The 26,168-nt window shown below is 40.1% G+C and overlaps 1 protein-coding gene across 1 annotated transcript in view; it reads right to left on the reverse strand.

Moving 5' to 3' along the window:
* The window catches only part of MAPK8 (mitogen-activated protein kinase 8), a 183,516-nt gene that overhangs the window by 134,164 nt on the left and 23,184 nt on the right, over positions 1-26,168 (reverse strand). The window contains exon 2 of the mRNA XM_039391445.1: positions 1,246-1,410. The gene's annotated coding sequence lies outside the window, so the exon portion shown is untranslated. The remainder of the gene's footprint in view (positions 1-1,245; positions 1,411-26,168) is intronic.

A 26,168-nucleotide genomic window follows, 5' to 3' on the forward strand; every position in this document is an offset into this window, starting at 1 on the left:
AGGGCCAAGCCTGTGCATTGCAATTGTCTTGGCTTCTGGAAGAGACAGAATATACTCATTCCTAATTGATCTCATATCACAAACATACATGATCTCTACTGGTCTGTGAGGAAACTGGCAAGATTGGGAAGGACATCTGTATTAGTGTGGATGCATTCACTAGACACAGGATGATGATGGATGCAGGCTGCCAACAAATCATATAGGAATTGGGGCAAGCAGAGAGAATTCCCACCTTTCTTTAACTTCTTGTAATAAGGTTCTTTTTCCTTTGTTCTCACCTTCTGCCAAATCAGAGACTAATCTACACAAAAGCAAGCTACAACGTGTGTGCTTGTGTGTGAGTGTATGTACGTAACACTGCTCTCTACAGAGAAGAATCAAAAACATTCAACCTTTTACAGCTACCAGAGACTTTGTAAGTGGGGAATTTATCTTCATTCTTGTCTGTATAGGACAATCTTTCTGCCTCAGAAGATGGCATGTGTATAGTGTGGTGCTGAACATGGCTTTCTCTGTGTGTATGGACTTAATGGCTTATTACTCTTTCATATTAGTTCCACGAGTTCCTCAGTATCAGCAGAACTCTATCCTCCTCCAGTGCTGATCAGGGAAGCTAAAATAATGGGCTTACTCAAAACTCCAAAGACTCCATATAGTCTGCTATGTTAAAGGCCTAAGGTATGCCCAAGCAGCTTTAGGCTCATGTCCTGTGCCCATGTAAATCCCCCCTGACTGGTATGCCTTTTGGTAAGGGCCCCCTCTGTGTGTAGCTTTGTGCTTGTACGAACACGAAGCGAGGGCTCGCAGAGCACTAACAGGACTGATGGCGACAATGGACTGTCAGAGGGTGTGAGGATATGTGTGATGGACCCACTGGAGTGAATTAGGTCACCTAGTGCTGTCATGAACAATAGGGCTAGAGCTCATACAATAGCAAGCAGCCTCATCCATGAAGGTCTTTGGACAATTGGCTCTGCTAATAAGGTTACCAGCAGTGATACTATACATCATGACACCACTGCAGAGATGAGCTTGCATGTGAAGGGAGGCAGAGGTCTGAGGAGCTCGGGGCAGACAACATGAATCCTTAGACTGAAAAATTTTCTCCTAAGTATCAAAGAGGGTATCCACTTTGGACTTGGTAGGCTGAAAATCCACCCTCCTTTGTCCTCTAACCTAATTCTTTCTTACCAGAGAATGAGAAGGTAAGTTGTAGCACCAGGCTGCGATTGTTAAACTTACCAGCGGCATTAAGATCCCGGTTCAGCACTCTTCAATGTGTATCCACATTCTGGATTCTCAGCAGCAGCTGGATCTGTGCTGTAGCCTTCACAGTCGCTTCTGAAAACTTTGACCATCATTTTACTGATTTCCTCCTTCTAAATTCATTCTTTTCCACTATGAATTCTAAAAAGGGATGAAGGGGAAAAGGAGACTGATTAGTAATATTTCAGATTTTTCGCCTTTATCAAAGGCCTCACAAAACCTTTGGCAAATACAGGGAATGCTCTCTCTTCCAGGGGATGTACTGTTTCAATATCTAAAAGACAGTAGGAGAAAATCTTGTTGGTTAATACTTGCTCCATCTTGTGAAGCTGCAGAAATGCTGTGCACAGCCAGATCCAAAAAGCGCACTTACAAAAATGAGAGGAAAAGCAATAGTTGTTATGTTCATAAGATTTAAAAGATCTAGAAAAAAATGGAAAAACCCATTCACATGCATATGCGTGTAGATCAAACGAGATAATTCATATGAACTTCATGCAACACCTTTTCTCTTTCCTTATCAGAATTAGCCTGAACATAACATTAACTAGGTCCATTGACAGACCCACACCTCATCCTAACTCTGGGCACACATATCTAACTGCTCACAAGTGGGTTGTGGAACAAACCCACAATGGTACGTTCCAGGCGAAGGCATACACGTGCTTTGTGCAAAGTTTAAACATGATGGAGACTGGTTACATCACAGGGGCCTGGCACTGCATGATGAGAAAATGTGACCCGCATAATTTGGTTTTTATACTGGTATTTTGATCAGGCTGATAATTTACATGCCTGCAAAAATCCACTGCCAATTTTTTTATATTTCAGTTCTGTTCTGTCCCATCAGCATTTCACCCACTTTGATCTCCAAACTATACAATATTTGGTATGTATCATTATAACATCGTGCTTTGATTTTTTACTCTTGTGGTTCTGAGAATAAAATCAATACATTTTTGTTGTTTGTTTTTCGGGGACTATTTTGAAAATTTGTTTTTATAAATTACTTCAGTGATCACAGAAGTCTTGTGATCCTTCCAGTTTCCACCAGATGTCACTAAGCTCTAAAGAATCTCTCGAGGTAGGGCAGTAGAAGGGCAGTAGAAGTGTCCTGCTTGAGAGGCAGTCCCGGACAGTTTCTTTCCCTTTTAAAGAGGACAGGGTAAACCAGCAAATGTAAGGAGCTGAGGACAGAGTCTTTCTTTGTCAGCGGATGAAACACTTCTAAATTGCTAGTGAGCCGAAGCTGCTATGATTTCACAGTTGGATCAGTTTAATCTGATAGGAGTCAATCTCCCTTCACTTACTACTAGGGAATAACACCATCACAGTTCTGCTCTCCTCATGTCAGAGCATGAAGCAGATAGAATAACACGCAGAAGAAGGAAGTTTGTGTTACTGCTTTCCAGGCTACAGGCTCAGATGAAGTGGCCTGCCTGAAACTGCACAGGGAGTAGTGAACTAAACTGGGCACTGAAGCCAGCTTTCCAATACCCATTTTGAAAAAACATTTGCCAGTAAGCATTTTGCTTTTCAAGGCAGTGGTTCTCTTCTGATTTCACTGAGTGCTGAGCATTGTGGTGTCCTGCACAGCATAAATGCCTGAGGTCTCACTAATCAAAAATGTCTCTCTGTTCCCCAAGAATAAGCCATCTTGCCAAGAGGCTCTCCTTATGTGTCCCAATTGGCAGAATAACACTCCTAAGGGTCTGCCATTGGAGGGAATGTTTAGTCTCAAAGAGATTAGATGCACAGACTAAGTAAGATGAATAGAAGTTGACAAATATCCAAGATGTATTTTTGAGAATGAAGAGGCTGAACTGAAAATGAATGGATTTTAATGAGAGAAGGGAGGGAAATTCACCATGAATTGCAGACATCTCTTGTCCTGAAAGGGCATTGTTCCCCATAGCCTCAGAACAAAAGTGAAAGGCACACATTCCATGAGGTATTGTTGGGGCTGGCTTGACTATGGCAGTTTGGGCTTGCATAGCACCTTTCATGGAGGGCTTCAAATAATTTTTCTTCTGAGAGCATTATTTATGGGCTTTTTTACAGACACTGAAGTACACATGGATGTAAAATGACTTGGCCTTACGGTGAACAAATCCCTGATCTGGGAAAGTGAATCCTGACCATATCAATGAACCTCTGGCCTAGTGCCTTATTTCTGCAACCTTGCTCATAGGGAAGCATGGCAGCTGGTTTCCATTGCACCAGCTCTCACAAGTGAGATTGTACTTAAGAGATCTTTGTCCATAAAAATAGCAAAGCCTGTTTGTCCCAGCCTGTGTAGCTGGGATTGCACATTGGTCCCTACAGTGTACACAGCAGCCAAGGGCATGCAGAAGAACAAACAGTTTGGCCTTACTTGTTGGTGCCCTGACAAGCTGACTACAGTCATAGGGTGATTCAGCTCAGGAATTAGCTCATGCATTATTCCTGTGACTCAGCAGGTAACCCTGGTTAGTCTTGTGCCCTGCACACTGCAGTGTTGTGTTCTCCTGGCCTACCAAAATAGCTTCCGATCTAGACCTGGAATTCATTTTAAGGTATGAGTTATCTGTAAGAGTTGTATATATCTTTTGAGAAGTTCATGGCTGCAGACAGAACACAGAGAAGGTTGAATGTTTTTGATTCTTTTCTGTAGAGAGCAATATTGTTCTATTTATTGTCTGTTAATTGTAGCTCATAATTTTTCTCCCAATTAAAAAAAAACAGATGAAGGTAAAAGAATGAAAAAAAAATCAACAATGAATTTCAAAATGTATCTGTAAAGCCAAACTCTCTTTGGTTTCCCAAAATCTAGACAAAACTGCAGGGGCCCCCAGGAACAATTCTTGTTTCGAAGTAGTTCAGTAAGCGGGATTACTTTAATTCTTCTCTAAAAAAGATTCCTTAGAGGGAAGCTAATCTTGAACAGTCCTGCTGTAATGAAGTATTAATGGAGAGAAATCAATTTCCAATATCACTGCCATCTCATGCTCTTAGGAATAGGTGTACCTACCTACCATGGCTCAGGTTTAGTAACTTTAGTCCTGCTGTACAGAGGCAGCCCTACCTTTTGCCTGGCCCTGCTGCAAAGCAGAACAGCACATGGCACCCTGAGAAAGCACATAGAAATTTCTGACTCCTTAATTGCATCAGTGGTCCTTGTTTCCTGTATTTCCTTGACTAAGAAATGAGTCTTACAGCAGCTGATTATAGAAATCTCTCTGTAGTGAAGACTTGTGGTTTCTCCCAGTCAAGCAGTCCCTACAGGCATAGTTGCATTCCAGTCTGAGTTTAAAAAATTGCTAATGGAAAATACTTCCACACCCAGTGGCTAATTACTTTCTCCCTCAGAAGTAAAATCTTGTTTTAGTTATAAATTCACCACCTCTTAACCGTTATTTTCAAGGAATGGCAGAAAGGCCTAAAAGGGACAAAGAAGATTCTGTAGTACCTACAGTAGTGCTCTTATGCTTTTGCTTGTTAGACTCTACTTTTAAGTAACTGATAGTAAGAGTTTAAAACCCAGTTTGGTTTTCTGTTGATTCATGTCTGAAAATCTAAAATATGACAAACGTATTATGGATAATTCACTGAACCTCCTATAACTCCCTATATACTCTATAAGGTTCAGTGTTGCTGGTATCAAATGGTGAAAATAAGAGAGGTCTTTCTTCAAAACTGTAAGATTCATTTAAAAAGTATTTTTCAGTGAGGCATTGAAGTATTGTTGCTTGAAATAATATGTTCAGATTTTCTTCCCCAGACACAAGCATTTTTTACTTCATAAGCAGAATGACTCCATGATCTAGGTCATCAAGGGGAAAAAACAAACACAAATGTCATAAGACTTCTCTTTAAAGTATAAGACTTAGTGATGCTGACAATTCCTACATGGTTCCAAAGGAAAATGCACATAGATCCCAAGTGGTAGGAAGCTTCTTGTTGGCACCCACAAGTTCAGAGGATCTGATCCCCTTCATGCCCCATCACCACCAAAAAGGAAAAAGATATGCATATAAATACAAACTGTGATGATGTTCTTGGAAAGAAACATAACAGGTTAGCAGGCAGGAGAAAGGGGGCCTTAGTGTTCTTCAGAAGGTTCTCCTCAGTTTCGATTATGAGAGGCACTGGGGGTCATACAGCCACAGCAGTTGTGACCATCTAAAATGGTCCGTACAATACAGCCTGGAAAGCCAAATTCCCTCATTCAGCTCCACACTTAGGGGTAATACACATTTTAGGGAAACTACCCTGTTCCTTCTCTTTCCCTCACCGGACTTTGAGATGCCTAAGAGCCAGAATATTATGGACCTCACCTCTGTCCAGATTTTGGCTCAGCTGCCTCTTCCAGCACAAAACAAAGCATACTGAGCTCTGACAATCCCTCAGTTGCCCATCTTGTCTGAAAGAAGATCACTCCAACTGGAACATCTGGCAAGCTAAAAGTAGTAGCACAATGCTGGGAGTGAGAAAGGCAATGCTGAGAAATTAAGTCATTTGATTCCTGAGCACAGCTGGCTGCCTTCATGTCCCTGAGAGGACTAGGGCTTGGGGGAGGTGTATAAATTGCATGTTTCAAACTGTCCTTATTAACTAGACATTTCATTTAAATTGTACTAAGCACCTGCCTCCAATTACCTGACTTCAAGACCCATGCGTGACAGAAGCTGGAGCTCTGATTAAATCCATGCTTCATACTAGTGAGCCATTAAGCCAAATCAAGGCTCACCGCTCCTTTGAAGGAGATCGTTTGTCTTCATTAAAAGTAGCCATCCTTGATTGCCCTGACAGGAGCTTCTCCCTGAAAGATAATAAGGTCTGTTATTGTTGAGAGGTAAAATAATGTATTGCAGCCCTCTAGAGAGTGATTTGTATTTATTAATGTTCTCACAAATTACTGTACCCTGATTAACCTGTGACTGTGACAGGCAGTGGGGTGTGCTGCTCATCATGGCCATTCCTGCTGGTCACTGTCTCTCCTCAGATCACTAACTAGTAAGAACACATAAGGAAGTGGCCTCCTGCCCTTTAATGATGCCTTGGGTCTGCCAGGAAGTAGTGGACAAAGCCCTAGCCAGGTTGTGAAAACCCAATTAATCACATCTCTGATTAGGTCCTAATCTTCAGACCAGATACATAAGACTACACAAAAGTCACCTTCTTTGCTATTAATATGACTATAATACTACATAATCTCACCAGTGTGGACCAGTATCTTATACTTCTCATCCACAGATTTTCAAGTGTTTTACAAAGGAGATTCAACTTCAGTGGTGGGGAAAGGAAAAAGAAGGAAATTCATAAAGTGACTTTCTCATGATCACCTGAGAAGCCAGGGAAAAAAAAGTGGGTGCAGAATTCACATATTTTGAACCACTAGCCATGTCATTTGGCACAATAAAACTGTACAAATCCTAATGTACTTTTCTTTTGTGACAATCAAAATCAAACTAGAATCAGTGCAACATGTTTAACATGTTCTTCCACAATGTAAACCAGCTCCAGAGGTCCTGTGTGTGGATGACAGGAAACAGAGAGGAGATTTAGTAGCTAAGTAGCTGCAATACCTACTGCAGTGAGATTGTTTGCTAGCCCGTCTCTGGGTTCAGCCCTGAGTCTCTTGTACACTCCTCTGAAATTCAGAGGTTATAGTTTGCTACAGTAGCCACTTCTGGCCAAAAAAAAGCTCATTCCATTCCCTGACCTTAAGGTAATTTTCACAGAATCACAGAATATGCAGATTTGGAAGATATCCAATAAGGATCATCAAGTCCAACTCCTGACCCTGCACAGGACCAACCCCAAGAGTCACATGTGCCCAAGAGTATCATTCAAACACTTCTGGAACTCTGTCAAGCTTGGTGCTGTGACCACTTCCCTGGGGAGCCTGTTGCAGTGCCCAACAACCCTCTGGGTGAAGAATCTCTTTATAATATCCAACCTAAACCTCCTCTGACACAACTTCAGGCCATTCCCTTGGGTCCTGTCACTGGTCACCACAGAGAAGAGATCAGTGTCTGTCCGTCCTCTTCCCCTCACAAGGAAGTTGTAACTGCAATGAAATCTCCCCTCAGTCTCCTCCTCTCCAGGCTGAACAGACCAGGTGACCTCAGCCACTCCTCATAGGGCTTCCCCTCAAGGTCCTTCACCATCTTTGTTGCCCTCCTTTGGATGCTTTCTAATTCTTAATATCTTTCTTGGTCACGTTGCAGTGACCAAAACTGCACACAATGTTGCAGGTGAGGCCACACCAATTTTCAGCAGGCCCCTATGCCAATTCACTTTCTGGGGGAAACCAGTGGCAGATAAACACTTCCTAATACCCAGGTAAGAAAACAGGAATGTGTCTGAAGAGCTGTTCTTATCTGTACTATCAATTTCTGTTAGTTCAGCAGAGTTCATATAGGGCTGTTTGAGTCAGACCACTATAAATAAAGGAGATACAGTGTGGGAAGAAGTTGAAAGAAGGTAGAACTTTAGAGCAAATTCAAAAGGGATTTTCCATTGAAGCTTTAGGGTATAGCCAGTTCCAGTTGCTTCTACTGTATTTCCAAGTCAGAGAAGTCAATGATTATATTACTAGTTCTCCCTAAATTCATAACCAAACTGAGCTTTTGATACAATGACAGAAAATGGATTTGTGCTCTGGGTGTTCTAAAGCAGAGACAGGAACTTTCCAAGCAGAACACCTTCACAGCCGGTTACAGAGGCTAAGGTTGTTGGGCAACTGCAGCTACGTCCACTGAGTGAGCAGAGGCCAATGTCCTCCAAATGAGCACAGTAGCATTGCAGAGCATGTGGGAATTCTGGTCATGCAGAATGCATCCCCAGTCTCATAGTAGGACTTACCCTGCTATGGGACATGATAGTCAAGGGGACCCACCATATGCCCTTCTGTAAAATATCCTTTTGGTCTGTAATAGAAGAAAGGACTTGGTTGCCAAAACGATTCATTCAGGATGTCTCTATAGCTGAGGAAAATGAGAAGTTGCAGTATTGCCTGGAGGCTGGTAAACTACTCTTGCAGACTGAAGCTCCCTCTTTTTCTAAACTTTGAATCTCTTTTATTTTGGCAAGTCTTCTCAATTCCTTAAATACACACTTCAACAGTCGTTTGTTTAGAATTGATTTGCTAGTGACATTAACCAGATGAAGGAGCATGTGACCCTAAAATTCTTCAAATGTCTCTTTAAAATTCTCTTACATAAAGATCTCTACAAAACACTGGGCAATGTTTAGACAGCTGAAATGTCCTCACACTTATTTTAAGTATTCAATTGCCAGGTCACAAAGAGTCTGAGTTTGCTACAGCCATCCCTTCTTGAGTATGGCTCTAATTCATTAAGCCTAGCAGCTCAAAAGCTTTTATTTTTGATGATAAAATTTTGATAATAAAACTCATGTTGGTCCAGAAAATAGCCTACACTCTGTAACTTCTGTTTATTACACATATCCTTATTCTTTACCTTTCACAATATGCATCTTTCCTTGTGTTTCCCTTAACTCTTGCTTCACAAGCCATATTTAGGTGCCATATGGAACTACTTGCAGCATTTCCAGTGGAAGTTTCATTGCTCTCTACTGCTATCTGCAAAGTAACACCTGAAAAGTATCCAGGAAACCTTATTTCATAATTCCAACTCTTAAATTATTTAGGTTTGACTTGAAAATTTGTATTAATTTCACCCATCTTATATAGCACATACACATCTCTCAGTGAAGAGATATATGATATAATTTAAAAGTGTTGTCTTATAAAGCATTGTTCTGCAGTGAAATTTTCTATAGTTCTCTTTCTCTTGGAATTTTTTAAATGAAACCTAAGTAGCACCAAGGCCTAGGCCACTGAGCCCATTTCTATAATAAATCACAGAGAGGAATATTCTGCAACTCCACATATTGGCAGTAGAAGTGATATAGGAAGGCATTTTATCTACAACTACATACTGAAAAGAACACAGACTTCACCTTCATACTATATTTTACTCTGCCATCAGAGCTCTTTTACGCAAGACAGTCAAACAACTGAGAGGTCAGCAAGAAGAGAGCAAAGTCTGACTGACTCACATGTGGCCTGACAGTGCCTGACGGAGAGCAAGCTCTCTGCTCTCACAAGCAGCCTGGATTCCTCATAATTCCTCATATGCAAAGTAAAACCTGTCATCTCTCTTAATGTGTGGCTGAGAGCATCAGTCATTTGTCAGAAGCTCTGGCACAGGCATTTTTGTTGGAATGTAATGTTCAGGTGGTTTTCATCACGCCAGTGCCATTAAAAATGGAATAGTGCTGTGTGTCCTGTGATTCTCTCCACACCATAGCATTCTGGATTTCCCTAGTCTGACCTTGAAGTCTTTAATTATTCCATTACAGCAACTCTCTGCCATTTCCTCTCAGCCCAGGAATCCTTTGGTATCCTGGCCCGTTATCTCCAAGGCAAATATGAATAAGGGTCTTGATGATTAGATAAATAGTGCAGCAAACAGATGTGAGGGGCTGCAAAGTGTATACATTATGAATAGTATTGCAATAACATCTTTAAGCCCTTAATGAGAGCACTTTGTCAGGGTAAGGGAAGATAGACAGACTGGAGGGATTTTGCTGCTATACACAGAAGCCCAAAGAATGCTCTTAAACTAACAAACGTAACCAATATCACAAAACATTCTTACTTCTTATCTTTGTACTCCGAGAAACTTGCACTTATTTGCACGTTTTCAGAAATGCCATTTTTATTTTCATGGAAAGGTCCTCTTTCATATATTAATATATTTGTGACTTAAACAACAACATAGAGGGAGAGCTGTAAATTGAAAGACAATTGAGAACAGCTGAGATCTACACACTTTTGTTGGGCATTTTGGGCAATACTTTTCATGATCTGCTCACAAAAGTTGCCACAAACTGGCCCTGTTCTGTGTTTAGAAAGCCCTCATGTGCTTCATACAGTTGCATGAAAAAGTCTGCATGTGCCCAGTAACCAAGAAAGTACAGTCTAAGGAGTTGATGGTCTGACCCTTCTTTACTTCCCAGAGCTCTGGGGGTTGCCTGCTAATCCTGTAACACATCTAGGTCCTTCTGGGGAGCAGGCCAGATTCCTGCCCATGATCAGAAGTAGTATGCAAGAGGCTTGTCTTGTGGTGTTCTGGCATTTCTGCCTCCAGACCCAGATGGAAACCAGACATGAAAGAACATCTTATTCCAATAGCTTAGGTACTCCAAAAGTTTGAGTTTATTTGGTACTAAAATGGTAGGACAAAAGTGGGGGGAGAGAGGAAAAGGGTTGGCACAAACAATTTTTCCCTGTTCCCACCTAGACTCAGGTTATGGTAAGATGTTTGCTTGCTTTACTTACTCTCTCCTCTAAAATGTACACCTAACGTGTAACAGAATCTAGTATTACTGATATCTGTGTCTGTCAGTGCATACTCACTGATCCCTGGTGTTACCTGACAAATCAGCAGCTACACTCTTAACCTAACAGGCAGCAGCACTTGACACTGGGTAGAAGATGCAAAAAATAAAGAATAAAGAAACAAGAGCAGCATTTTGTGTACCAAGCTAATATCACAAGCAAGTGTACTATCCACGCAATTGTTCAGAACAGAGGGAATAAGTGAAGTACTTAAAGTTTCTTACACTCTCAGTGCAGAATTGTCATTAGCCCTGTCCTTACAAGAGGAAAAGGCCAGGCACGGAAAAGATGAGTTCTGCCTTCTCAGTACATTGCCCAGCATAAATGATCTGGCACAAGAAAAAGCTACCCAGAAAAAAAAAATAGTTGGTAAGGTTTAATACAATTTTAGTGTAAAAAGAAGAAGCACAGCCACTCTTTCGCCTTCAAGTGACAATCTGCTTCCAGCCTTGGCCTTTACAGCTTTTTGCCATACCATTCTCAAGATACACTGCAACCTGCCAGTACTAACTTTATGTGGAGAGGGTAGGGTAAAAATTGGCAAAGTATCTAAAAAATTCTGTCTTTCTCTCTAAATCCCAACCAAACCATCTAAATCTGAATATGTGAACACAGGCCTGGTAGGGGGCATCCAGGCCATCAAAGCCAGTCCTCCACAGCTGTAGAACACCAAGCAAGAACTGAGCTGGCAGATATATTCAGGCTCTTTGGCCAGATTTCCAAGACTTTCAGCATCTGGCTGGGTTGGAAAACCTCAGCCTGTGCTGTGGAGCATTAACACAGAACTTCCATTTCAGACTCCAGCTGGAACTAGGGGCCATAGAGACAGCCATGAAAAGAACCACTGTTAACAAAAAAGGGACCCCTTGAACCAAAGTTTTTCAAGCTGCCAAGATGAGCCACAGAATCCATTTGAGCAGACACTGTTTCAAGTAGAACAGAACTGGAAAGACGAGTCTGCATCCATTTGGGTGCAATGCAAGCAGGTGGAATATTGCTGTCTCATGGCATTATCAAATAAGGAAAGGCACTGATATCTTCCTAATATGAAAGGTTATCATCTTAATATGAAAGGAATCTCTGCTGTCTGTATTATTCTGTCTGTTATCACAAAAATTATTTGATTACACTGTGCAAATCATCTGTGTCTCCCACCAGAACTGAGACTTCATTGTAATGGGTGCTGTTCAGTAGCTGTCTTCTAAAATTAGTGTATGAAACATCATATCTGATTTTATGTACATTTGCACTGGAGATATATCCAATACTAAAACCCCTGCTCCAAACACTCATAAAGTTTATATTAAAACTGTTTTCCACTTTTTTGATTTTAAGAATGACCAAAATCAAAAGAGAGCTAGGAAAAAAATCAGTAAGATTTAATTCACTGTTCAGGAGGTGACTTCACTCAGCATAACCCTTCCTGTTGCTAACAGAGACATTGCCACCATTTTCTTGTGAAGGTTTCAGTTTCTCCTATTCTCCTGGACATGCAGTCTTCAGAGGTGAATTACTATAAGCCTCAAACCTCTGAAGTTCAAACCAGATATTTCAACCCTGCCTATATTCCATTAGCACTTCAGTGAACTCAAGCAAAGCTGCAAGTGCTTAGGACTGTCCAGATCATAAGGAGAAACAAACAACAAAAAGAACCAGTCCAGCCATTTCTACTATTTGACATACAATGAGAAATAATCAACTTCTAAGGATCTCCCACATGTTTTATACAGTCAGTGGCTGCTCTGAGTAGGGCCTGATCACACATTATTTAACCTCAGGTTTTGGGTTTTTTTGCTATGCTAAATCCATACGTCATGTGAATTCAAAAAGTAATTGTAAAAACTTGCCATTTATTCTAGTGAAAAGGGGATTTACAAATCTCAGAGCAGACAGCCTTTCTTACCTGAGATATACAACAATATTCATCCTTTGGTCTTTCTCCAATTTATTTCAAATGGCACGAGGGAATAAACAGGATTAGCCAAGTCGGCCCCATTTCATGGCTTTGATCAACTTGTAAATGAACTTCAAGACAACTAATCATTCTCTAAGTGGGGAAGCTCAGCATCACCAGTGAGGAATGCCTATATTTTGTGACAAGGTCTATTTCCATTTGTTGCTGAGACTTCCTGAAACAGCACACATGTGGCAACTTGTGCAACTGCTGCATAATGAATTGGATTGGAGAAATTGAAAAGCTTTTCACTCCCTCTATGTACAGAGTGGGCACAATGCCAGACCTGGGATAAGGAAAGGTGCCAAGTTTCCAGTTGTCTTGAGTCACTACTGCTAAAACAGAAAATGTGCATGTATATAAAACATACTCAGCAGTTTCTCACTTATACTCTGCACTTTTATTAAAAGTAGTCAAATTCAGGACAGTTCACTCCTGTCTAAACTTTTTGTGGGAGAAGTGGGTAGTCTCTTCCTTCTCATTCAGTTTTGTATTCCACAAAAGTGGGTCAGTAGCACCTGTTTCCAAATGCTAAAAAGCAGCCATGGAATAATGTACATTGTCTACAATTTCATGGGACTCATCTGATAAAATTACACCTGATATGTCCGATAAAATTAATGGAAAGCAATGACTGGAGCATGATTAAGAACAGATGTAAATTTAATTCCAGTCACGCTGAGGGCTGGGGGGGGGTTGGTGGGGGGAGTAGAAGAGGGGCAGAGACAAAACAAAAAAGGGAAAAAAAAAATTGCTTCTAAGTAGGGCAAGAAGATGAGGCAGAGGATGGGGAATGGATGGGTGGGACCTCAGACGGAGCGTCTCTCCCCTTTAGAATTTGTTGCACATGTCAGCATTCAACAAGCCAGCAGAATTGTTCAGGGCAGATTTTATTAATTACTGTTCAGTAGGTGGCAGATGATAGCGCCCATGACTACAATTGTCATTATGCCCCAAATCATCCCATTCCATGCACTTGCCAGAGCAGCAGCTTTTACATGAAAAAAAAGCAAGCACAAGCAAAAGCATCTGTGATGACCTACAGGGGCTGGGCTGGGGATCTGCTTCTCTTTGGATTTTCCACCTTGAATTTTCAATGCCTTAAGAAGAACAGCCCCTCCTACCCCACTTTGTTCTGTAAACTCATGCACCTTGTTCTCATTGAGGTGCCATATCTACTGACTGGCTGGATTGGCATGATTAAGCTTTCGTTCATATAAACCTGTACTGCTCATACAAGAAATATTCTTCCACAACACTGGCATCTAGAGGAGGAAGCCAAAGCAAATGGAAACTCTAAATACTGTTGTTGAGTGAAGGTTTCCAACTTTTTGGCAGTGAAACTGGTATGCTTATTTTTAGAAATTAAAATACTGACTCCATCCTGCCCCACTCCTCAAAGCAGATGGAAAAAGAAGTCATGCCAACATATATTGATGAAAAGCATGTCCAATACTTTGGGGAAAAAAAGCTCAGGAACAGTTTATACAAGGAAAATATTAGTCCTTCATTTTCTGGCCAAGTCAATGGCAGCCTGGGTTATCTGCAGCAAACATGCCAGTCAGACATGCCCAGAGAAATGTCAGGCTTTTTCAGCCTGCTAACTCATAAAAGTAATTCTGGTCAGTAATGCTGATTTTTCACTTGTTTATACCAGAATCTCTTTGCTTAGACCCTCTGCCTTCTGCAGCAAACAGTTTCCTCATTTCAATGATGCATTCTGTTATAATTCCAGGATCAAGTCTACATGTGAAGCCTGCTCCGAGCCAGCCTTCCCTGCTGGAGAGGAGTCTAACCAAACCTCAGGACCAAACACCATCATGATCTTGTTCAGTATGTTAGAGGAAATGTTGAAAGACAACCTGAAGACTGCAGCAGACGGTGCTAGTTTTTTTTCTTTTTGTGTACTTTTTTTTCTTTTGCTGTACTTCCAGTTTCAGGAATGAATCTGTGTGCTCATTCCTGAACGAGTGCTCTGCTGCTCGGGTTTTGTGAGGATTCATGTTTTGGAGATAAAGCACAGTCATATGATTCTGACTGCTGGTTGATTCCAGCTATTGAATTCTTAACCAAACTCTGCTTATTTTGAGGTTCACCCATTACTTGCAGACCAGATGGGATGAGGAATTAATTTGCATTGCCTGAAAGCTCATACCATGGGAACTATTTGTTGTATTCACCTTTTTATTGCTAAGTTGTCCTTCCAGTTCTCAGCATGCTTTTCTGCTGTGTTCCAGGAACAATTAGAAAGTCCTCCCATTGCATACTCAATGCATGAATTTCCATGCTTGCAGCCTAACCCCATAAAGCCTAGAAAAACTCAAGGTGGTGTGGCCAAAGATTTCCTTGAAATTTACAGAGTGCTGCTCAGGTTCTGGTAAGCAGTTGAACAACAAATTGCTTGTTTGCTGCTCCTGATGAACAATATCATATTCAATTTTGTTCTTTATCATAAGACACATGCTACTGCTGAAGCCTGCTTTTACTGTCCCAGCCACAGCACCAAATCTAGAATCTTGTGTTGCTGAAACAGGACTGTGGAGAGACTTTTTTTCCCAAGCAATACTGTTACATGCAATACAGTTAGTGCCTCATAATGACATAATGGCAAAGGATGAGAGAATAGTTTGCCAGTGCTGCCCCATTATACCTCCTGAATATAATCCAGTTTACACCTCCACAGCTCTTTGCTTCACTTTTGATTTGATAAGAACAAACTTGAACTCCCAATTGGAATTGATTTCTCTTTCAGAATCCTTTTGTTGTGGCATCATTTTCATTTGCTTCAGAAGCACACACAATCCACTTTACACATTGTGGGTGGCGGGCAGTAACAGTAGCAACCTGCTGTGGCTGCCTAGATAAATTTTAAAAAGAGCTATTAATCACTTTAGTATTTACTAACTTGCCTTGTACCTCTGTGTATATGAATCTGAACATTACACTGTAACTGACACGTAAAATGGTTTGAAAACACAAGGATTTCACTAGTCTCCATAGAAAAGGTGGGCTGATCCATTTCAAAACAATATTCCTCCATTTCCTTTACATTGTTTTCAGAAATCTGAGCATGGGGAAAAAAACGGACCATGAGCAAGTTGTCCTAGTCAATAGATTAGAAATAATTTTGGCTTGTGAGCAGAAGACAACAGATAACCCATCTTTAGGGAATATCAAGCCAAGAGCAATGTATTGAAAACCAAAGCAGAGTCACTGGACTCTTATGCAGACAAACCACACCTTCTAAAAAGCACAACTTGTAAAATCTATGAGGATTGCAGACCCTCATAATTTTATTTTTCTTCTCAATGTGAAATTTTATTTAGAAATAAAATTTCTACACACAAAGTGCAGGCATTTTAAAAGATCAAAGTGAAGCAATGTTTTTAAACTACTGAAAAAACATTTCAAGAAATTCAATCTTTTTTTTATTATTTTTTATTCTGACTAGCAATTTTCTAGATTTCAATTTTTTATTCCAGTAAATAAAAGGAAATACCCAGTTTTTTTACTCTCTCATTTCCCATCAGGGAAAAAAAAAAACAAACAAAACAACCAAAAAGATCCCCCACAAAGCCCCAAAACCCAAATCACAAGAGAAACAAATCTCTGTAAGTCCATATAACTTCTAAAGGAGATAAGAGTAGTAAAAGATTTTTTGTAAGAACTGGACTGTCATAAAAATGTCAGAGTAAGGCTTGCAGGCGTTTCCATGGCAAGCATTAGTAAGCACCACAGAAACAAAAGGAGGTTGTTTTTAATATTTGAAATGTTTCTTGAGTTCTGTTCTGAATCACTTTGAACTTCAGAGGCAGCAACCTCTTGCTAGGTTTCAATCCATGATCAAAACAAACTAAATGGGACATCATGAGCAGTTCCCGTTTCAAAGCATTTTGCACCATGAATTTGATTCTGCTTAAGTAAATCTTGTATAATGGTAAAACATCTTGTAAAAGCTGCAGAGAAGAGAAGCCTGTCCTGCTCTGCCCTCCAAGTCCCTAATTGTGTTCTGTCCTCATGGTCTGTCACAAACAATGCCTCCACAACCTCACAGCCTCTGCAGGAGCAAGGAGCTCCAGTCCAACTCTCATGTACTCAGCAGAGGTTGGAGAGGTTCAAAAATGGGTCTAGCTGTCAGTAAGTTCTATTTCACATAAATAAAACTTTTACTGACATTTAAGCACTACTGAGGTGAACAGAGCTGATTTGTTTCCCCTAAAGCCTCTTCTGAGCAAAGTCAGAATTTCCAAATTTTTTTTGTTTGGACAAGAAAAGTGGCAAATTGCATGATACTTCTCATCTTTAAGTGCCAGGAAAGGATCACAGTGAGAGAAAGGAAAAGAGACAACTGTGGTAAACATGGTTTGGAACAAGCTTCCACTAAGAGGCTTTGGCAACAGATGAGAGCCTTCCACCACAATATCATTATTTCCAGTTAGCAAATTCAGATTTCATGGATGCTCTCTGGAGAACACCGTCCTGCTACTATGAATCACTTGCATCACTGTATGACCTTCCGCAAGTCCAACAGCAAATCTGCTCCTTGCATTCAAGCAGAAAATAGGGCTTCATTGGCCACTCTCCATGTCAAAAACAGTAGCACAAGAAGTTCAAGGCTTATTACCCATTTATTTACTGCAAGGACCAAAAAAGCATAACTTCATTCCTCCTCCCTCTCCAATATCAATCTAACATCAATTTTTCTCCTTTAAATATTATCTGTACATCATTAGGAGCCCATAGTTCCAGCTGAGAGCATTGTCACATTGCAGTAAATGGTCTGCAAAGCACACAGTAAATCTTTACTGTAGATTTAATTCAGACTTTTATTCACAGTTGCCCCACACTGGACTTGTGTCTGTGCAGCCATGTTGTGGAGCTATCAGCTTAAGCTAACAGGCCTAACTGAGGCTCCTTAGTTAACAAGAAAGATCCCAGAGGGGATCAGCTAGCTGCATGTAATTTGCATTTAGTGTTGAAACTGGTATGGAAACTCAGTTGCTCTGGAGATCAAATCAGAAGACTGCATTGTATATTCACACAGCTCTTTCTGCAATGAATCCCCTTTTTAATCTCTTTCAACATCTCAGGCTTCCTATTCTTTCTCTTCCCATGCAGATTCCTTTATTTCTTGTCTCTGTTTCCTTTCCCCCACTTAAAGACTTTCTCCTCCTCCACATTGTCTGTTTTATCTCCTAACTTCTTTAGCAACAGCCTTTTTCTTCTCTTCCCACTCCAGCTCTAAGCTAACAGTCATATCTGGTCTTTCCAAAGCCTCATTAGCTGCTGGGGTTGCAACCACCTATTCTTTATTTTTCCTGTCACACACTCACATAACACTAAACATGTCTTGTTCTGTCCAAGAATCCTTGGTGAAACCTCTGTATTTTTCCCCTTGTTCTGGGTCTATTCTGCCTGGGCCCAGTGATCCTGCTTGAGTGATGGGGAGCTGCTGCTGTATCCAATTTCTTCCTCAGAATTTGTATATGGGAAGGGTTCCTCTTCCAGCTGGTTGCCAGACTGGAAGAGGAACCTGTACAGCTTCCCTCCTTATTCTCTTTCTCCCGCTATGCTCTACATTTGAGGGGCCATTTCCTGTAAAACTGATTTGGAACTACTTGTAAATGAGGCCTGGAATGAGACACTTTTCCCTTAGACAGACTAAAAAGCAAGGAACACAAGGTGTCCCAACTTCTCCATACATGCCTGTCTCCAGTTCCTTCCAGAACAGACCCAAGGAGTCGGCATCATGCTTAGTTCTCAATCCCCACACAATTTCTGCTGATGAAAGAGACGTAGCAAGGCAGCCACATGGTTTTTGTTTATTTCTCTTTTATCAGTCTCTGTCATGAACCTCTCCCACCCCACAAACAATTGAAGTCTCAGAATTTTATCCAAGGCTTTCCATCCCTTCTTTTCAAAGGCTTTGCTCTCTAAACATCTTCCAACACATCCGCAGACAGAGGTTCCCCTGGGTCAGCTGCCAGTCTGCACAAGTATAAGCCTATTGTACGTCTGGTATTATAACTGATCACAGTTGTGGCAGGGTAGCAGGAAGAGAATGATCTGGCTTCTCTGCTTCCTTGAGACCCAGCTGGGAAACTTAAGATAAGGTCTACTCCATAACAGTATTTTGGAAAATCTTTTAAAAGAGGTGAGCTTTGAGCCAGAAAAACAAAAATCATCCTTTTGAGTTTGTTCTGCAAAAAGTACAGACTATTTAATTTTGTGAAACTGCCTCAAAACATTTCAAAGCATTTATCTGTCACCATATGGTTATATGCATCTCTGTGTTACAGATCCCATTGCCTGTGTAATTTCAGCAAAATATTTCAGATAAGATTAGGAAGAGAAAACCCAATTTGATCAATTTGATTCACATTTTAGGTTAAAGGCATTTGAAAACTGATGTCTATTATAGTATTGCAGAGAACTGGCATGCTGATTAGGTAAAGTGTAAACTCTCATATGCATATTTTTTCAGTGAATGCTCTTGAAAATCCAACCGTATTAAAGCAACAGCTGGGTTTGAGTTTTGTAATGGACTAAGCCAATAATTGTCATCAATCTTTTACCACTGAGGCACCAGATTAAGTTGCTGTGGGCCTGCTGTTTTTCAAAATCACATTCACTAATGCTTCTGAGCCATCTACAATCATTAGGAATTATTCTTATACTATCCCTGTTTGCCAAGGAAATCCTGAACCCATCCCAGAGACATGAAGCAATCAGCCAATGGTCAGAAATTGGATTTCTGTTCTCTGGAATGCAAGGCCAGACTTCATTCATAATTTTCATAATTCTTTCTATTTTGAAAAAGTTTCACATTCCAAATTCCTTATTTCACATATTTTACCCACATTTAAGAAGAAGATTTAAATATCCCTTTAGTTTGTAGGTGAAAATATTTGTCCGCTTTTCAGTAAATATTGTCATCAAAGTGCTGAGATACTGAGGTTTTCTTGTATCATAGAAGGATCCCTGTCAAACTGTGATATGGTGCAAGTGGAAAGACAAAAACTGTTCAGCTGTAATGTTCAACAGCTCAACTGGCCTTGAAAACACCTATTTTGCTCTTTGAAAATAGCTCATAAATAATATACTGTTGGCAAAGAACCTGAAGCACAGGTTGTTACAGACGGGACTTCTGACGTGGCTGCAGTAGAGGGAGCTGTTTTACCGGCTAAGGAGGAGAGAGCAGTGTGGGATTTTTATCTTGGTAGGTAAAAGGGAGCATTTTCAGAACGAAGTACATCAATTATTCCCATTGACAGCTGCACCATTCTATTGTTTTAGACTATTTGGACTATTAGTATCTACAGGCTGTAATTAAGCACCGATTTCTGTTAAATATTAACTCCTTACTCTTTCAGCAGTACAAATACATACCATGAGATAATGGAGTAAGAGTTTTTTTCTGTCTTAGTGCTCTACCCTAGAAGTGAATCCCATAACATCAAAGTGCCCTATATTCTAGATAATAGCTGTAAAATATCAACCTAGAGGTGCTCATCATCTCAAAAGGATGGAACAGCTGAAACTGTGCCACATAATGAGACCAAAGTGCCTCTGGCACTTTGTTCTGCAGGTGTTTTTCTGACCATGGGATGTATTTCTGTAGGAAAACACTTGTCCTTTGTGGAAAGGTGCAAAGAAGTATAAATATGTTGCAAACACAAACATTTTATGGTTATATAGGAGGGGAGGCTATGTAACCAGCTACTGCACAGAGGCAGCTCAGAGATCACCACTACTATTGCAGCACACCTCTCCAGCTCATCACTGTTCAACTTTAAGGCCACGTGTGACCAAATGAACTTCGCTTTACCCTTATGGCTGTGATCTACTACTATCCCCAGCAATGTAGGAAATCAGAAACAGGGTGACACAGAAAGGGCTTGCAGGGAGCTCCTCCTTGGTCCATTACATTTGATCCACAAAAGCAACAAGGTGAGTGAACGTCAGTGTATAAAAGAAAGGAAATGCTTCCAGTATCAAAGTTCTGTGTGGGGTCCTTTCTCTTCTGTTTTCCTGATTTACTAGTTTTGTTTGGATTCCTTACTTCTTCAGCTGGAGAAACAAACAAAGTGGAAATGTCTCTTGTGGGAAAAAAATATCTCGCCACTCCTTTCAAAGAATGTTTTAAAACTTATCTTCTGTATCAGAGAGTAAGCTTGCAGTAAGATTCCACAGCCCACCTGTATCCTGGACTTCCTAAAGTGGTATGCGGTCGAGATAAAGAGTTCCTCTCCTTTTCTCACAGGAAAATGCTAGAAGCTAAACCCTGAAGGCTATGTTGATATACAGATTACTGTGTGGACACAAAGATCCACATAAATGTATCATTCTATACATTTGGGAATGCTTGACTTGAGTGTCTATAGAAATGGTAGTTGTTCATTCTAGATATGTTGAAAAAAAAATAACACCATGAGACAAACCTGAAAAACCGAAGGACCAGATGTTACTTGCCCTCGAATGGTTGGGTATGCCCTGGAAATTGCTTTTAGAAATGCTGGCAGGCAGAAAGTTTGCAATTTATAGTGCTGCATCAGGTTCTTGACGAAGCTGGCTCAGACACATTTTGAAAGAGTCTAAGGACCTCAATTTAGCAAGACTTTTTACATAATACTGCAATAAAAACCTGAAGTCCAATAGTGATGGGGGCTTCTTTGGTAAACCAGAGTAGATTAGGTACAAGAAGAGCAAAGTGTATAATGTGCCTTGACAGGTGGGGATTTTATTCACCATCTAGATATATTGTATACGTAAAGTCAGAGGTCAGTGGATTTTGCTGGAAGCAGTGTATCAAGAACAATAGCTCTATTCTGATACTATGCTCATATGTGGCACATTTGATGTTATTAAATTGTAATATCATCAATTGATAAAAAAACAATTATTGGATAAAATGCAGTGGGATCAGCCAGGATAGAAACAAGACAGAAAAAGACTCAGAAAAGAGCTGGAGAGACATTCCTCTTTGCTGAAATATTGCCACTTAAGCATCCTCTTCATGTCCCCTCCCATTTCTGGGCATCAAAGCAGTACCAATGGCCAAGAATACTTCTTATATATCATGAGCTGGCTGGTAGGATATATCTTTTTTCCTGGAACCAGTCATGCCATAATAATCCAGGATTTTGTCTGCACTGCTGCAATACATCTACCTGTGACCAACTGCACATGGGCCACCCAGGAGCACCAGCTGAATCAACAACACAGAGAAACTTACCACTTTCATGGCAAGGGAAAGAGAGATGAAAACACATTGCACTGGGGCTTCTTGCTATATATTGGTACAACATGGACCCACTTAAGGGCCCTGGCATTGATCTTAAAGGATTCAGTAAGTAAGCTACTTACTGCCAGCTAATGATAACAGCTATCAGTGAAAATGCTTAGGCTCTACAGGGGAAAATAGAGCTAAACCAGGAATCTAGAGCTTATCTTATGGTTTTCTTTGAGAGGTCAGGAGGGTCCAGCAATGTTGTGTTCTGTTCTGTGATGAACTGGAATCACATGAAAATTTTAGGTCAGGTATCCTATTAATTACTATGCATAGATATCTGAAGGGTCTTCTGTTCACAAGACCAAAATTGGCAATTTAGATTAAATTCAGGAATACGTTTAATCTGAAATAGGTATAGATGAAAAAAAATATCAAGACATTTCAAATATTTTGGATTTAACTAAAAAAAAAAAATCTTATTTTTCACTTTTGAAAGTGGTACTTTTCAAAATTACCTTAAGAGTTCCATAGCTCCAGCCAAATTAAGACATTTCAAACAAACAAATACTATTTGCATCACTGCATTGGCCTCTGGGCAGTGGATGTTCAGAATGTGGTTTACTTCTCTCCCCACCCTTCCTGACCTGCTCCCTCCATCTATGGCACTGCCCTCCCTTGATGTGAACATGGTGCCAGAAATCTATGTGCTTCCTACTTCTTGCCATCTACAAAATTGTAAACTACAGAAACTCCCACATACACAAAATTAATAAAAAATAAATTTTTTCTAATAGATTTTTGGCTTAGTTGCTTTGGGCAGAATTATGAAACAAAAAGGACAGACCCAAGTTGAAATGACTAATTACTGGGCCGTACAACCTGATAGCTATCTTAGTGTAAATCTGGAATGAATCCAGTGGAGCCCAAGAGCCTGTTTCAGGGACACTACACACACGCAGCTGGTAAAGTACAGTGATGCACTTATAGCTGTGGGCAGTCTGATGTCTTCTCTCCTGTGAGCTAAAAGAAAATAGAAAAGCTGGGCAGGCTGCACACAGTTTCTTAGCAGCTACCTACATTGTTAAGGTACTGTTCACAGGTAAGAAATCACTAGCCAGAGGTGTTCCAGTTCCCTTCACAATTTTTAAAGCCAGCTTCTCAGTATATTTTTTAAAATCATTGCTATTTTGATCATCTGGAGTCTGGAACAGAGACTCAAGTTTCACAGAACTTTTATATGCATTACTTAAACCAATCCTTGATCAGCAAAACACGTCAACATATGCTTAGTTCTAAGTATTCTAGTCCGAGCTGGATTTTCAGCTCCCACAGAGGCACGGCCTTGGTGAATGCTGCTCTTTTGCCTACCTGAGTCATCACAGCAAAAGCATGGAAGCCTCCGGCACTTTGTGGTGCTACACACACATTGCAAATGCATGAAGTGAAACAACTCACTCCCAGCCAGACATGTGCACAGAGTTCTGTGAGGTGCATGGTCTTACATCAGGTACCTGATACAGCACAGGGCTTGGAGGCTTACTGATGTCTCAACTTTACTTGCACAGCTTGAAATGATTTTTCATCCTAGCAAAGCCTTGCTTGATTTCTTTGAGCAAGTAGTCCTATCAATTTGGAAGCATACTGTTTAGAAAGGTGAACTCAAAATGTATTTTAATATAATTTTCTGGAATGGGAAAAAAGTGCCTCAACCCAGTCTTCTGTGAAACACTCAGATTTTATATTAGCCTTTGTCACTTGTATGTGAAAAAAAAAGAAATATGCAATTTCTTTCTTGTATAAAATTGCACCCTTGGGGAAATGAAAATTAACTTCCATAATTTCTAAGAAATAATCTGCTTGTATAATTCCCATAAAGGCCCAGGGGCTCTATTAATCTAAGTATCTCATTATCTAAACTTGAATCTCTAACAAATTAAACTTACAATAAAACACTTTAGTCAGACCCAATATTATCTGTATTTTAAACATCAGTTATTATCTGGCCTAGAGTTCTGTTTGTATTCACAGATAAATAGTGTATTCTGTCAGGCAGCATGTAGCCTAGTAGCTCCTAATTAATCACAGACCAACAGATAAGTAGGATAGAATCACTGCAAAATCTCCATCTTAGAGGGAACTTTTTGCTGCACTCAGTTTTAGAAAAAAAATTGATAACAGTATCTCATCTTTAATCAGTACTTAAAAAACACCTCTGTCTCAAGTTTTAACTCGTGCATAATTATGGTTTCTACCAACTAGACATATTTCGTGTGTGAAATTTTAACTTTATGATTCTTACATGTTTTTCAGGCTGGAGTTCAAATGAAAGAGGATAGGAAACTTCTGTTAGGAATCAGATAAGGTTTATAAGATCCTATTGATTTTTAGGAAGACGGTTTAAGCATTCTCTCTTTTTAAATACGTGTTTTATAATCCATTGCGAATTTAAAAATCAGACTGAAATAGCATCAATATCAGTGGAAAATTTCCTGAGCAGTTTGTCATTGCAACTCACTTTTCACTTTCCATGCTAAGTTCCCACATCCTCCCATACAATCTTTATCATGAAAACTTCCATTCATCATCCTCCAGCTACATATCACTGCTTGTGGGGAGAACCAATGATAAAATATAACTTCTCCAAACATACCTTGAGCTCATTGATAATAGCAACTGTTGATTCCTGGCACTCCCGGAGACAATGAGTAAGAGTTTGTCTTCATTGCTGCCATCTCTTTGGAAGAGGAATCAGTGTGTGCACACTTCCCATATTCCTATCCCCAGCACCAATTACATCTCTGCAGTGACTTCTGGAAAAGCTGATCTTGAGAGATCAGCTCCCTGACCTTGAGAGGTGGTACCATTTCAGATTCAATCTTGTATTTGGAAATTCTTGCAACTAAACTAACTACCTAAATGGTCCCAAATCGATATAGGACTTTGGATTGGTCACCTTAGTAAAAGCTGCAATTGTTCAAAACTTCTCCATAATCTTAAAGAGATCTGAAGGTCCATAGCTATGGAGAGACTTGAGCAGCTATAGAAAAGAGAAGCTCAGTGGCACCAGCAGCTATGAAAGTGTGAATTTCCTGAGATGCAAAAGAGAGTAAACCACCTGACACCAGGGTTACCTTGATTATTCAAACGTTCACAGCTGACAATATTGTCAGATGGCCAAGACATGGGGAAATGTCCACAGCAGGGGCAATCCAGAATGCATCAGCTGCTATGTGTGGTCCTTTTTCATTTTCCAGGGAAGAAGCAGCAAATACAAGGCAAACAATAATGAGGTGTGTGTGGTCCAAGAATGAAAGGGGAACAAAGAAAGGGAAAGATGCCCACCCTGGGATGCACTGCCATGATTTTTAAGAAACTTTGCTTACAACATATCTGCAGAGTAGGTAAAGAACACAATTTGGACTTGATGAAGCTGGATTGGTTAAGGTTAAAAAGTACTCCAAGGCAGAACTAAGAATGAGCACAGGAAGTCCTATTTATTTACATCAATAGTTGTATCATAAATATAACAAACATGTATACATATATCTACATATGTACATAAATGTATGGTGAAAACATTTCACAGACATCTATTTGGAAAATTTTTCTAGCAAGAAGATGGACATTTTCTTCTCACATGCAAACTTCTTTCAACTAGAAACAGCAACTTTGCTTTAAAGATAATTTTATTTAATAAACCTCAAGTATAAAACAGCTTAGAAAGTGCAACACATGATTTGATTCCAAAACAATCTCCCCTTTTACAATTAACATCAGAAAAAATGCTGGAGGAGGGGGCAGGCAAAACAGATTTTTGTTTCACAGAAAAAAAAAAAATCACAAGCCTAAACAAGTTATTTGAATTGAACAGCTCCCATGTCCTACTACAAAGTGTCTTCAGTGTCTTCCAGTCCGGTTTTTTGACTCGGCAAAGAGGTTTCTTTAGTAGATAGTATACAATGCTAGGTGCTATCATGCATTAATGCCACCATACCTGAACCTTGACAAATGCATTTTATAAGTGGATGTTTATATTTGATTTTTGTGAAACCACAGCATCTCCTTCCCTTTCAGGCTCAATAAACAGCTTAGTCAAAGTTTTGACTATCTGTTTCATTTAATTACATATCCCTTGATTTATGGTTCAGGAAAGGCTGTAGATGAGGACATCATATTTGCAATCCAACCTCAAAATGTTTTCAAAATCAGCAACAAAAATCCTCACATGAAGTCTTATGAAAACAATCCCAGGAGAACCACATGCAGTGTAGCCTGGTCAGTTTTCGTGTTTATCAAACAGG

This window comes from Pipra filicauda, unplaced genomic scaffold, assembly GCF_003945595.2.
Source record: "Pipra filicauda isolate LSUMZ 115617 unplaced genomic scaffold, ASM394559v2 scaffold96_size2947999_pilon, whole genome shotgun sequence".
Classification (NCBI taxonomy): Eukaryota; Metazoa; Chordata; class Aves; order Passeriformes; family Pipridae; genus Pipra; species Pipra filicauda.